The following is an 11261-nucleotide window of genomic DNA, read 5'->3' on the forward strand; positions in this document are numbered from 1 at the left end:
TTCTCCTCTGGGCACACACGCGCCCGGCGTATTTAAGCCTCCGGGTCCAGTACGCGAACCACGGTCGACTACATGGGAGTCCAGTGACATAGCCATTACGCTAACTGTTGGTCCCCAGAGCCTTTATTTTAAGGTTGCCCTGAATAATCCTCAGATTTGACTGTCTATCCATTCATACATCATGTAATAGATGTGATAAACCTCTGTGATAGGTAGATATGCACAATTCAGTACAATAGCCACACAGACACATTTTTTTAATTATCAACTCTTTTTTCATAGATTTCAGTATGTTCAATCTCCTATGTGTATTGAACAAAAATACTCAAATGAGTGAATTAGAGATGTGAGATAGTATATTATACTAGATATAGTAATTGTAGTAGTACAGTTGCTATTATCATTATTATGCTATTCAAAATGCCTGCTCTTTTTCAATAGTTGTTATGGAGGTTTTGCTATAAGGCACGTATGCTTGCTGGAGAGACAGAGAGACAAAAAGCAAGAAATCACTTCCCGGAGGAGATGGTCATGCCCCTCTCTCCTCTGTTCTCCTCTTGGGATTTTGGGCACGTATGCACATGCACCTAGCATGAGTTTTAAGCCACCGGGTCTGGGACTCAAACTGCAGTTGACTACCTGGAAGTCCAGCTATGTAACCATTATGCCATGCATTGGTCCCAAAAATGCCTGCTCTTTAAATATTATAAAATGAGGCTGTATTTTTTTAAGCCAAGGGTCTTTCATATACACACCTCAATGATTAAATTATGTGATATTTCATATGGCTGCATATCTTACAGGTTGAAAAGACCCCTGAAGTTGTATTTCTAACCAGTAATATTTGTATTACAGTATCACTTCAGTATGTTTTCATTCATGACTCTTTTAAAATAATATATTTTAAAATAGTTCAAGCATTCTCAAAAATATAAAGATTATTAAGTGTCAGCATAAAACTACCCCAGCTGTAATGTCATTTTTTTATGGTTCCAAATTTTACATAAATTACATCTAATACAGTGGAATGAAGTTATGATGTTATTAATATTATAAAACATGATCCCTACACCAAGGTATTTTCCAACTTTAGCTGGGGGAAAAAAAAAACATTAAAAAGGAAGCCTAATTCAATATTGCAGAAGCACAGTATAACATGAGAAAGATTCATTAAGTATACAGGTGACCTCAAGGAGACGACAACCACTCTCCTCCACGGGCACCGAATGGTTTATTAATGGATATGTAAAAAGTCACTAGGTGGAAGGAAGAGAAGAGATATTTCAGCCATTTCAGAGACAATGGCATTGCAAGCTTTGCTTTGGGAAGCAATATGTATAACCCAATTGAAACAATGTATTTTGGGGCCAGCAGGTGGCATGTTAGTTAAGGTGCTAGACCCCTACATGACTGGTTGTGGTTTGAGTTCCAGACCTGGTGGCTTGCTTTCTCACTCTCTCTCTCTCTGGCGAGTGCACATGCTCTATAGCAAAATTTTAAAATAGTAATAAATAAAATTAAATAATTCTTATATATATATGTATACACACACACACACACACACACATATACACATATATGCATACGTGTGTGTGTGTACATATATAGTTCAAAATGACTGAACCATCCAGAACCTAGGTGCTGTGGTAACAAATGGATTTGAACATATAGGAAGAGCTATGTCTTCACATATGGTTACAATTGCTAAAATAAGGTTTGGACTTTACCTCATAGCAAGGAACTCTTAAGTACTTTTAAACAGAAGAGTACATGATCACACTGAATTTTAAGACCATTCTGGTGACCTGTTGACAGTGATGACACTAGAAATCAGCCAGCTGGGATGGAGACTGTTACAATAACCTATGTGGGAATTCTATTTTTTTGTTCCAGCGCAGAAAACAATACATAGATTAAGAAACAGATTTGAAGATTTTAAGGAAATAAACTTAAAATTTTGTTAACAGGTTTCTACCTTAGAAGTTAGGGAAAATTGAGGTCATTTGTCAGAGACAATGGGAATTAAGCAAGGTTGGGAAGAAGGAGAATATTGGACAAAGGGGTGATAATAAGTTAGGTTTGGATATGACGTGCTTAAAGCAACTGTGGGACATTCAGGTGGAGAAGTTTACAGAGATTTGGGATGTGCAGATCCACAATTCAGGAAAGAGGTTGAATTATGAGTTACAGGTTTTAAAATCATTAGCATTGTGGAAGATATAGATATATTCATGCTATTATTAATATTATCCCAAAAATAGGTCTGAGCTTGAGCAATCCTACTATGAAACATTCTGAAGCATTTTGGTTAATGTCTTAGTCTCCATACATGACCTTTCCTCAACTGCTAGGTTGGTGCAAAACCAATTGTGATTTTGGACCATGAAATTTAAATCATAATAATTAGATTCAAACACATCTTTCAGAATCAATGCTGATCTCTTTTTGCTGACATATTCACAGTGGTTGAGTAAACAATGTTCTTTTCCTATTATACCTAGCTATTTTATACATACTATTCTATTGCATCTCATCTTCAAAGACCTTGCTAGTCTAACATAAAAAGTCTTTGATGTACCAAGTTTTGTAAACCAAATTCATCGAGATTTTTCAGTCAGATCATTTGACTACAACTTGTCTACTTGAATGAAAGCTCTTCAAAAATTTTATGGGAAATTAGGACCAGCAGTTAGCATAATGGCTATGTCACTGAACTCCCATGTAGTCGACCATGGTTCAAGTCCCAGATCCGGTGGCTTAAACTCACACTGGGCATGTGTGTATGCATGCCTAAGATCCTGAGAGGAGAATGGAGGAGAAGGGATTGCAGTGTGGTCATTTCCCCTGGGGGGTGATTTCTCGCTTTCTGTCTCTGTCTTTCTCTGTCTCTCTGGCGAACACATGCCCCCTGTAGCAAAAAACTCTCCAAAAAAATTTTTATGGAAAATACATAGTATGAAATGCATAGATTTTTTAAAAAAAAATTTTTATGGAAAATACATAGTATGAAATTATGCATAGAATTTTAAATTTTTTTTACCAAAATAAACTTGTACTTTGATTTTTCCACAAATTTTTTATGTTCCCTTATACATTCTTCAGAAAGCATTCAGAAGAAAAAGATTTTCAGACTCTCAATTAATAACAGCTATTTCTGAAGAATTGGGCCACTATAAAAATAAAAGGACACAATTACTTTCCTTGAGAGCCTTAAATATGTTACTCCATTGTCTTTGGGGTTTAATGTAAAAGGGAATGGAGAAAACATAATTTTCTTTCATTTTTAAGTAACTAGATTTTTTTTTCTTTTTTTTTTGTCTAACTAGCAAAGGATTCTATTTTGGTTTCTCTTCAAAGTTTAATTATTTTATTGTAACAATTATCAATGTTGGTCAGTTTTCTCAGAAGTAAAATAAATTCTTTCAATATGTATTTTCAATTCTCTTTGAATTTTGAAGTGAATTACAATTCTATTTTTTTTGGGGGGGGGTTGCTATAGGGCATGTGTGCTCACCAGACAGAGACAGAGAGACAAAAAGCGAGAAATCACTCCCCAGGGGGGATGGCCATGCCACAATCCCTTCTCCTCCATTCTCCTCTCGGGATCTGGGGCCCACACGCCCACGCGCCCTGTGTGAGTTTTAAGCCACCGGGTCTGGAATGCAAACCATGGTCGACTATGTGGGAGTCCAGTGACATAGCCATTACACTAACTGCTGGTCCCCAAGTGAATTACAATTCTTAACATTTGTTCTTGTGGCTTTACTTTTTTTTTTTTTCTTCAAGATCTCCAATTATACACAGGTTAGACCTTCTTTGTCTACCTTATCTATCCAACATTGTCAATCATTTTATTTTGAATTTTTAAAACTTTACTTCTTCAAAGAAAAAGGTCCTCAAAACGTTTATAGAAAATGCATATTATTTAAAAAGTTTTGCCCATACTTCAACTTTTTATGGGTTTATGAAATAAACTCATAATTTAATTCCATTTTCCATACATTTTTTGAAGTTCCCTTGTACACTTCTTAAAGAATTATCTGTGATAATACTTGTTCTCTTGTTATTTCTAATTTAATCCTCATTTCTGAATTTTTTTTTCTTACATTTGTGGTACCTCTTTAAATTTTGTTATTATGTTTTTCCATTCTTATTTTTCTTCAAGCTGTTATTAATAAGTTTTTCTAGTTATAATTGATGTTTTTAAATAGTTTTTAACATTTTCTTTCTTTTTTTTTTTTTGCTTAGTAATCTGTATACTGAGGAGACTTTCATACATTTCAAAAACTGCTTAAGTTATGTTATTCCAGGTTTAAGCAGGTGAACATAAAATGATTTTAAAACATACAATTAAAGCTATTCATAATAATCAGCTATACTATCAACATCAAATTACAGTTACTTTGGAGCATAAATCAAATGGTTTCAAGTAAAACTGTAATACCAAATAAACAACTTTCTATATCACATATGCAAATTATTTCTCCATGTAAAGGTCATGTCCCTTTATAATTTGCAAGTTACCCAGCTCCCTTCAAGGGGCCTTTCATAGTCCAAAGAGAAGGGGAGAGTAACCAGGAATGTATGTGTGTGTGTGTGCATGTGTGTATGTGTGTGAGAGAGAGAGAGAGAGTACAGGCAAAATTATGTACTATGTCATCCATCTTCAAATTGAGGCAATAGAATAAATGCAAAGGCATCACAATGAGTCCCCCTTAATACAAATAACTGTACAGACCAACACATGCTTTCCTACAAATTGTTTTTTCCCCTTTCTGGTTGCTAGTTAAATACAGAATTTTAATTTCATAGCTTAACCATGAAGAGTCATACACTGAAGTCAACACATGTATCTGGTATTTCAGTCTAAGCTTACCCATGTACATAGCTGAAATCAATTACAAGGAATGGCCTAACAAAGGCTAGGAGAACTTTGTAGTTTTTACAGCTATTAAAACTGCATCTTGCTACCAGAGACACTGTGGGAGGAAGGTGGGAAATGGCAGAGGGGGGGAGGTTAGGAATCAAGGGGTGGGGAAGCAAAATATATAAAAAGCAAGAAATGGAAAAATATTCATTGATTAAATGAATGTAAATAAATTTAAAATAAAATAAGTTGCATCTTGCACACTGAAGTCATCAGACATACAGGCAAAGTCAGAGATTTTATATTTGCATTTATTCTTCATTTGACTTTTAAAATACTACTATAGATGAATATTAAAAGAAAAACAATAGCAAGTAGAGAGCATATTACGATTACAGTCCTTCTCTCATTCACTACTGCATATGAAATGCCAGCAGTGAGTGTTATTTACTGGCCCCATTAAGAGGTTTGACACTGAACACCACCTCGGGATGAATGTTCACCACCCTCATATGCTTCTCTATTGAAATGGGCCGTCTTTCCTAATCTAGATCAAAGTTTGCCAGTTCTACCTGGTTCATTCCATCAGTCTCTTCTAATTCCTTCCTCTTTGGTACAAGTTTTTCCAGCAAAGAGAATTTATCAGGAGACAGAAAGTCATTCTCAGAAAAGTTCATCTTAAATTTGATAATTAGGCAACCCTTTTCAGGCGGTCTACAATAAATTGACATGTCTTCAAAGTTCATCTTAAATTTGATAATTAGGCAACCTTTTTCAGGCGGTCTACAATAAATTGACATGTTTAACACATACTTGATACCTCCATACTGACGATCTGTGCTGGATGAGAGGTGATGACTATGGTTCAGTCGTCAAGACTGGAAATTGGCTTCTGGAAGCCATGCAATGCTTCAACCAGCTGTATGACCACACACATGAAAAGGTCCTCTCCTCACCTAGTAACAACAGCATGATCTTTCTGATTTAATATAATGATAACATCTCCTGGCTCCAGTCCTGGTTCTTGGTCTCCTCCACCATGGAATGTTATCTTCTGGCCATCTTTCATGCCTTTGTCAACATGAACTTCTAGACTCTTCTTCTCTTGAACTATCTTCCTTCCGTTGCAACTTTTACATCTGTCTTTAGGACTGATCCACTCCCCATGGCCTTGCATACAGACTGAATTTGCTGAACCATTCCAGGTCCCATCTGATGAATTCTTACTTACATTCCAGTACCTCAGCAATTGGGACAGCACTCTGCTGCTCCTTCTCACCACCTCAGCCTTCACACTTGTCACAAATCACATTGTTTTGCAGGGCCCGTTTTCTTGTTGCACTACTATATAAATCTAAGGTTACTGACAGCTGATGCCCATTTTTATCTCTTCTTTTTCTCTGCATCCTTCCTCCTCTTCCAAAAAGCACATCAAAGATGTCCACTGGAGAGCCAAAACCACCACCTGCTTCACCCTCTTTAATTGCCTCTTCTCCTCCTTTGCCATATAATTTCCTTTTCTTTGCAACAAAGAGAACTTGAGAAACCTGTTTAAACTTCTTGCCGTCATTTGGATTCTTATCAGGGCAGTACTTCAAGGCCAGTTTCCCATAAGTCTTCTTCAGCTCTTCTTGCATGACCTTAAGTTTGATCCCAAAAACATCATAGTCAATGTTTTTTTTTTTTTTCACCATTTTCTACAACCAGTGAGCAGGCTGAGGCTGGCATGGGGGAGCCAATATTTTCTTTGGAATCACTTTAAAATATTAGGTTATAATTTTCTCCATTTAAAAATATGTTTTTCTTGTTTGTCTAAAGAGATATTATTTTTCTCTATGTTTTCTTTCTTGTGTATTCTCACTCTATATAAAACTTCACTGAAATAATTTTCTATGCACCACTGTTTTAATTACATGAGTTCTCTACTTTTAGTAAGCAAGACTTGTTCTCACAATTTCTGCCTTTATGTTTCTAATGTTCTCTTTTTTGTTTATTTATTTATTTATTATACATTCAACCACTGTATATCATTACAACTTGTAAAATAAATTTTCCCAGCATGAATATACTGTACGTTGAATGTTATCTTCCAGAATTTAAATGGGGAGATCAGACCACAGCAGAAAGATTAAGTACATGAGACTGAACTGGTGCAACAGAATTTTACGACTTTTGACGAAAACATTGCTGATTTTCTTCTATGCTTTGTTTTCCAGTTAAAGGCGTTGTCATACATTCTGAGATGGCTACTGGACTTCAGCTGTGAAATATTGCTTTTCCATGGCATGCATGCCTGCTGCACAGTTTTCATTTTCTTTTTTAAGACTAAAATTTAAAAATTTTATTGTCCTTTTTCTTTCTTTTTTACTTATTTTTTTTCTTCTTTCCACTTCTATTTTCTTTTCTTTTTTCTTTTAATTTTATCCCTTAGCTGCTCATGTCTAGACTGGTCTAAGTGAACAGTATCCAAACATCTGATTACTATTAGGGTCAGAATAATCCTTAATTCCCATAGAATCTGATGCACAAGGAGTGAAAAAACGAACAGAAGAGAGATTGCAGATCACCTCCTCCAGCACATCTCTGAATGCTCAGATTAAACTTCAAGAATTAGGAAGAAATGCACAACCCATCAGATGACCAGAAATTACCACAGAGGCACAAGAAAGATGAGAAAGCAAGAAACTATCTCTCCTCCAAGGGAAAAGAATAGCTCCTCTTCATCCACAGACAGTTCAATGGAACTCATGGAAATGTCAGATAAAGAATTTAGAATATTCATAATGACAAAGCTAACAGAGATGCAAGTGAAGAGAGACAATGAACTCCAGAACACATAGAAGAAAAGAGCTGACAATTTCCAGGAGGTGAGAAAGTTCTTGCATGATCTGAAAGAAGAAATACACACCATAAAAAAAAGAATCAAACAGAGCTGATAGAGATGAAGGTTCTTATACAGGAAATCAAAACGCCCCTTGAAAGTATTAAAAGTACACTAGATCGTACAGAGGATCAAATTTCAGATGTAGAAAACAGAATCACTGGTCTAGAAAAATCCACCATGAAAACTGAGAAAATAGAGACCAGCAGCTAGTGTAATGGCTATGTCCTGGACCCGGTGGCTTAAACTCACGCTGGTGCGTGCCTGCCCAAGATTCCAAAAGGAGAATGGAGGCGAAGGGATTGCTGTGTTACCATCCCTCCTGGGGGTGATTTCTCGCTGTCTGTCTCATGAGCCCTATAGCAAAAACCTAAAAAAAAAAAAAAACTGAGAAAATAGATTAAAAATTTAGAGTAATATACAAGAAATACTAAATACCATCAAACATCCAAACACAAACATCCAGATAATTGGTATCCCAGAAGGTGAAGAGACTAATAAGGGTATTGATGATCTATTCCATGAAATTCTGGAAGAAAACCTTACAAACCTAGAGAGGCATTCAAAGATCTCTTCCCAAAGGACCCCAGATAGAATCAATCAAAGAAGATCTTCTACAAGACACATTATAGCCACATTGACCAAAACCACAGACAAAGACAAGATACTCAGAATGGCAAGAGAGAAATGTCAAGTTACTTACAAAGGATATTCCATCAGGGTAACAACAGACCTCTCATCAGAAATAATGCAAGCAAGGAAAGAATAGGAAAATACATTCAAAGTGTTAAGGGAAAAACAATTTCAACCAAGAATACTGTACCCAGCAAGATTGTCCTTCACATGGGAAGAAAAAACATTCCCAGATAAACAAAACCTGAAAGAATTTACCAACACTAGACAAGCTCTCCAAGAAGTTTTGAAGGCAGTGCTATGCCAGGAAAGCTAAATACAGACACAGAGAAATAAGAGTTCAATAACAACTAAGAAAATGGTCAATTTAATGGTAGGGATAAGTCTGGAGTTGAATGTTATATTCCAGAATTTAAATGGGGAGATCAGACCATAGCAGAAGATAGATTAAGTACATGAGACTGAACTGGTGAAACAGAATTTTATGACTTTTGACTAAAACATTGTTGATTTTCTTCTATGCTTTGTTTTTCATATTTAAAGATTTATGTCTTGCCTTGACCTGCTGATAGGTTCACATACCTACTGTTTCAACAGAATCCTAACCTGTTTCCTGGCTTTAAGTTTTTAAGCAAAGCTCTCTTAGTATTTTTTTAAATTTTGATTTATTAAAGCTTTTCTTGATATCTATTTAATGACCACAGTAAGCTGTATAGATTCAGCTAGCAGCTACTTTATAGTATATTCATTCTACTCAGAGCTTCACGCCTAAAGTCAGACACGTGTTCATAGATATGTATATATCAGCTGAACTTGCTATTGAAAGTAGCTAGATTAATTAAGATATTTTGTTAATCAATAAAATGTGGGGACGGAGGAATGGAAAGCAACTGTAGACACCAGAGAGTGTGGGAGGAGGTTGGAAATTGCAGAGGGTGAAAAATAGGGGGAAAATGTATATTATGTATATATAATATACACACATGCATATATGGAACAAAAAATGGAAAATTATTTGTCATTCGTAACATATATGATTAAGCCACTATGCAGTGTATTCTGGATGGGAAATCACATTTTCCAGGCTGTGATGATGCTCAGTGAATGAATGTAAATGAATGTAAAATAAATTAAAATAAAATAAAAATCATGCTTCCAACATCTTCTTTAGGGTTCTGAAAAATTAGTAAAAAAAAAAAATAGAAAGATTATAGTACACATTATCACCAACAAGTCATTTTCCATTTTCTCCAGATTCCCCTCCTCTGATGTTCTCTTTCTAAATTACTTTTCTATAAATGCTTTTTGAAATGTGGCTTTGTTATACTTTGACCTGGAACTTCTCTTTCTTTTGCTTATCTTATTACTTTCCTGTTTAATTTGTATTTTATTCAGTGCACAGCTTTTTCTTGGAATGGGACTGCGTTTGAGGGTTTCTAAAATCCATCCTGTTCCAGAAACAAGGCAGTCCATCACTGTCCCTTCATATTAATTTGAAACATGGATACTCCCAAAGCTGGCTAACTTCTGGCTGTGTTTGCAGATTGGCTTGTTGTACCTTCCAGTGAATTCCTATTAGCAGTTTGATTGTTCCACTCTTCTCAGAACCATCGGAAACACAGATAAGGTTCCTGCTTTCTCTCCACACAAGGGGTGATACGGAATGATCTTCTGGCATTTGGTGGTTGTAATTTGGGGTTCAGGAGAATTCCTTATGAAGAGTTTTACTGTTAGTTTGTTTTGTGTTTTGTTTCTGTTGTTGTAGATGTCATTTGTCACATTTGATTCTGTTATTGCCGTTACTGTATGTCACTGTCCACCATCTTCCCAAAATCTTTTAAATATTTCTTTCCTTAAAAAAAAATAGTTAGATTCAGGACTAGCAGTTAGCATAATGGCTATGTCGCTGAACTTCCATGTAGTTGACCACGGTTCGAGTCCCAGACCCGGTGGCTTAAACTCACGCCGGGCATGTGTGCGTGTGTGCCCAAGATCCCAAGAGGAGAATGGAGAAGGGATTGCAGTGTGGCCATCTCCCATGAGGGGTGATTTCTCACTTTCTATCTCTCTGTTTCTCTCTATCTTCCTGGCACATGCGCCCTATAGCAAAAACCTTTCAAACAAAGAAAAGAAAAAAATAAAAAGTTAGATTTACAGACCTAACCAAAGCTATTTACCAGTTTAGAAACTTCAATATGTAAGGATCGTTACTCTTGTTTGTGTACAATAATTAGGATTTGACTTTCTTTCCACAAGGGAAACATAGCTTTTTAAAAACGAATACTTTGGGGCTAGCAGTTAGCGTAATGAATATGTTGGTAGACTCCCATGTAGTCGACTGCAGTTCAAGTCCCAGACCCGATGGCTTAAACTCACTCCAGGAACATGTGTGTGTGTGTGTGCCCAAGATCCGGGGAGGAGAATGGAGGAGAAGGGATTGCGGCATGGCCATCCCCCCTGGGGGGTGATTTCTCGCTTTCTGTCTCTCTGTCTCTCTCTGTCTTTCTGGTGAGCACATGCACCCTATAGTAAAAACTTCTCAAAAAAAAAAAAAAAAGAATACTTTATACAAGTTTAGAGTGCATTTACAATCCATTAGGTTATTTGTTCATTTTAATTCAATAAAAGGAATATCAGGAATAAATGACAAGAGAAAATCAAATAGATACATTATCCTTTGAAAGGAAGAGGCATTCCTTGTGTATATTTAAACACTTCAAGATAAATTCAGTTAAGTGCTCAAAAATTATGCATTAAAGGTAAGGAATAAGAAGCTACAGTACTACCAAAGTCATTGTCCTTGTGCCCTGCTTAACGAGGCACTGACTGTCAAGCTGCCATATAAAGTTACTTTCAAAGCAACCAGGACAGATCCTAGGG

The 11261-nt window shown here is 36.1% G+C and overlaps 1 pseudogene; it reads right to left on the bottom strand.

Moving 5' to 3' along the window:
* Positions 1-5326: 5326 nt before the first annotated feature.
* LOC102489156 (dnaJ homolog subfamily A member 1 pseudogene) lies at positions 5327-6504 on the bottom strand (annotated as a pseudogene).
* Between the last annotated feature and the right edge of the window lie 4757 nt (positions 6505-11261).

Source organism: Tupaia chinensis, unplaced genomic scaffold, assembly GCF_000334495.1.
Source record: "Tupaia chinensis unplaced genomic scaffold, TupChi_1.0 Scaffold000578_2, whole genome shotgun sequence".
NCBI lineage: Eukaryota > Metazoa > Chordata > Mammalia > Scandentia > Tupaiidae > Tupaia > Tupaia belangeri.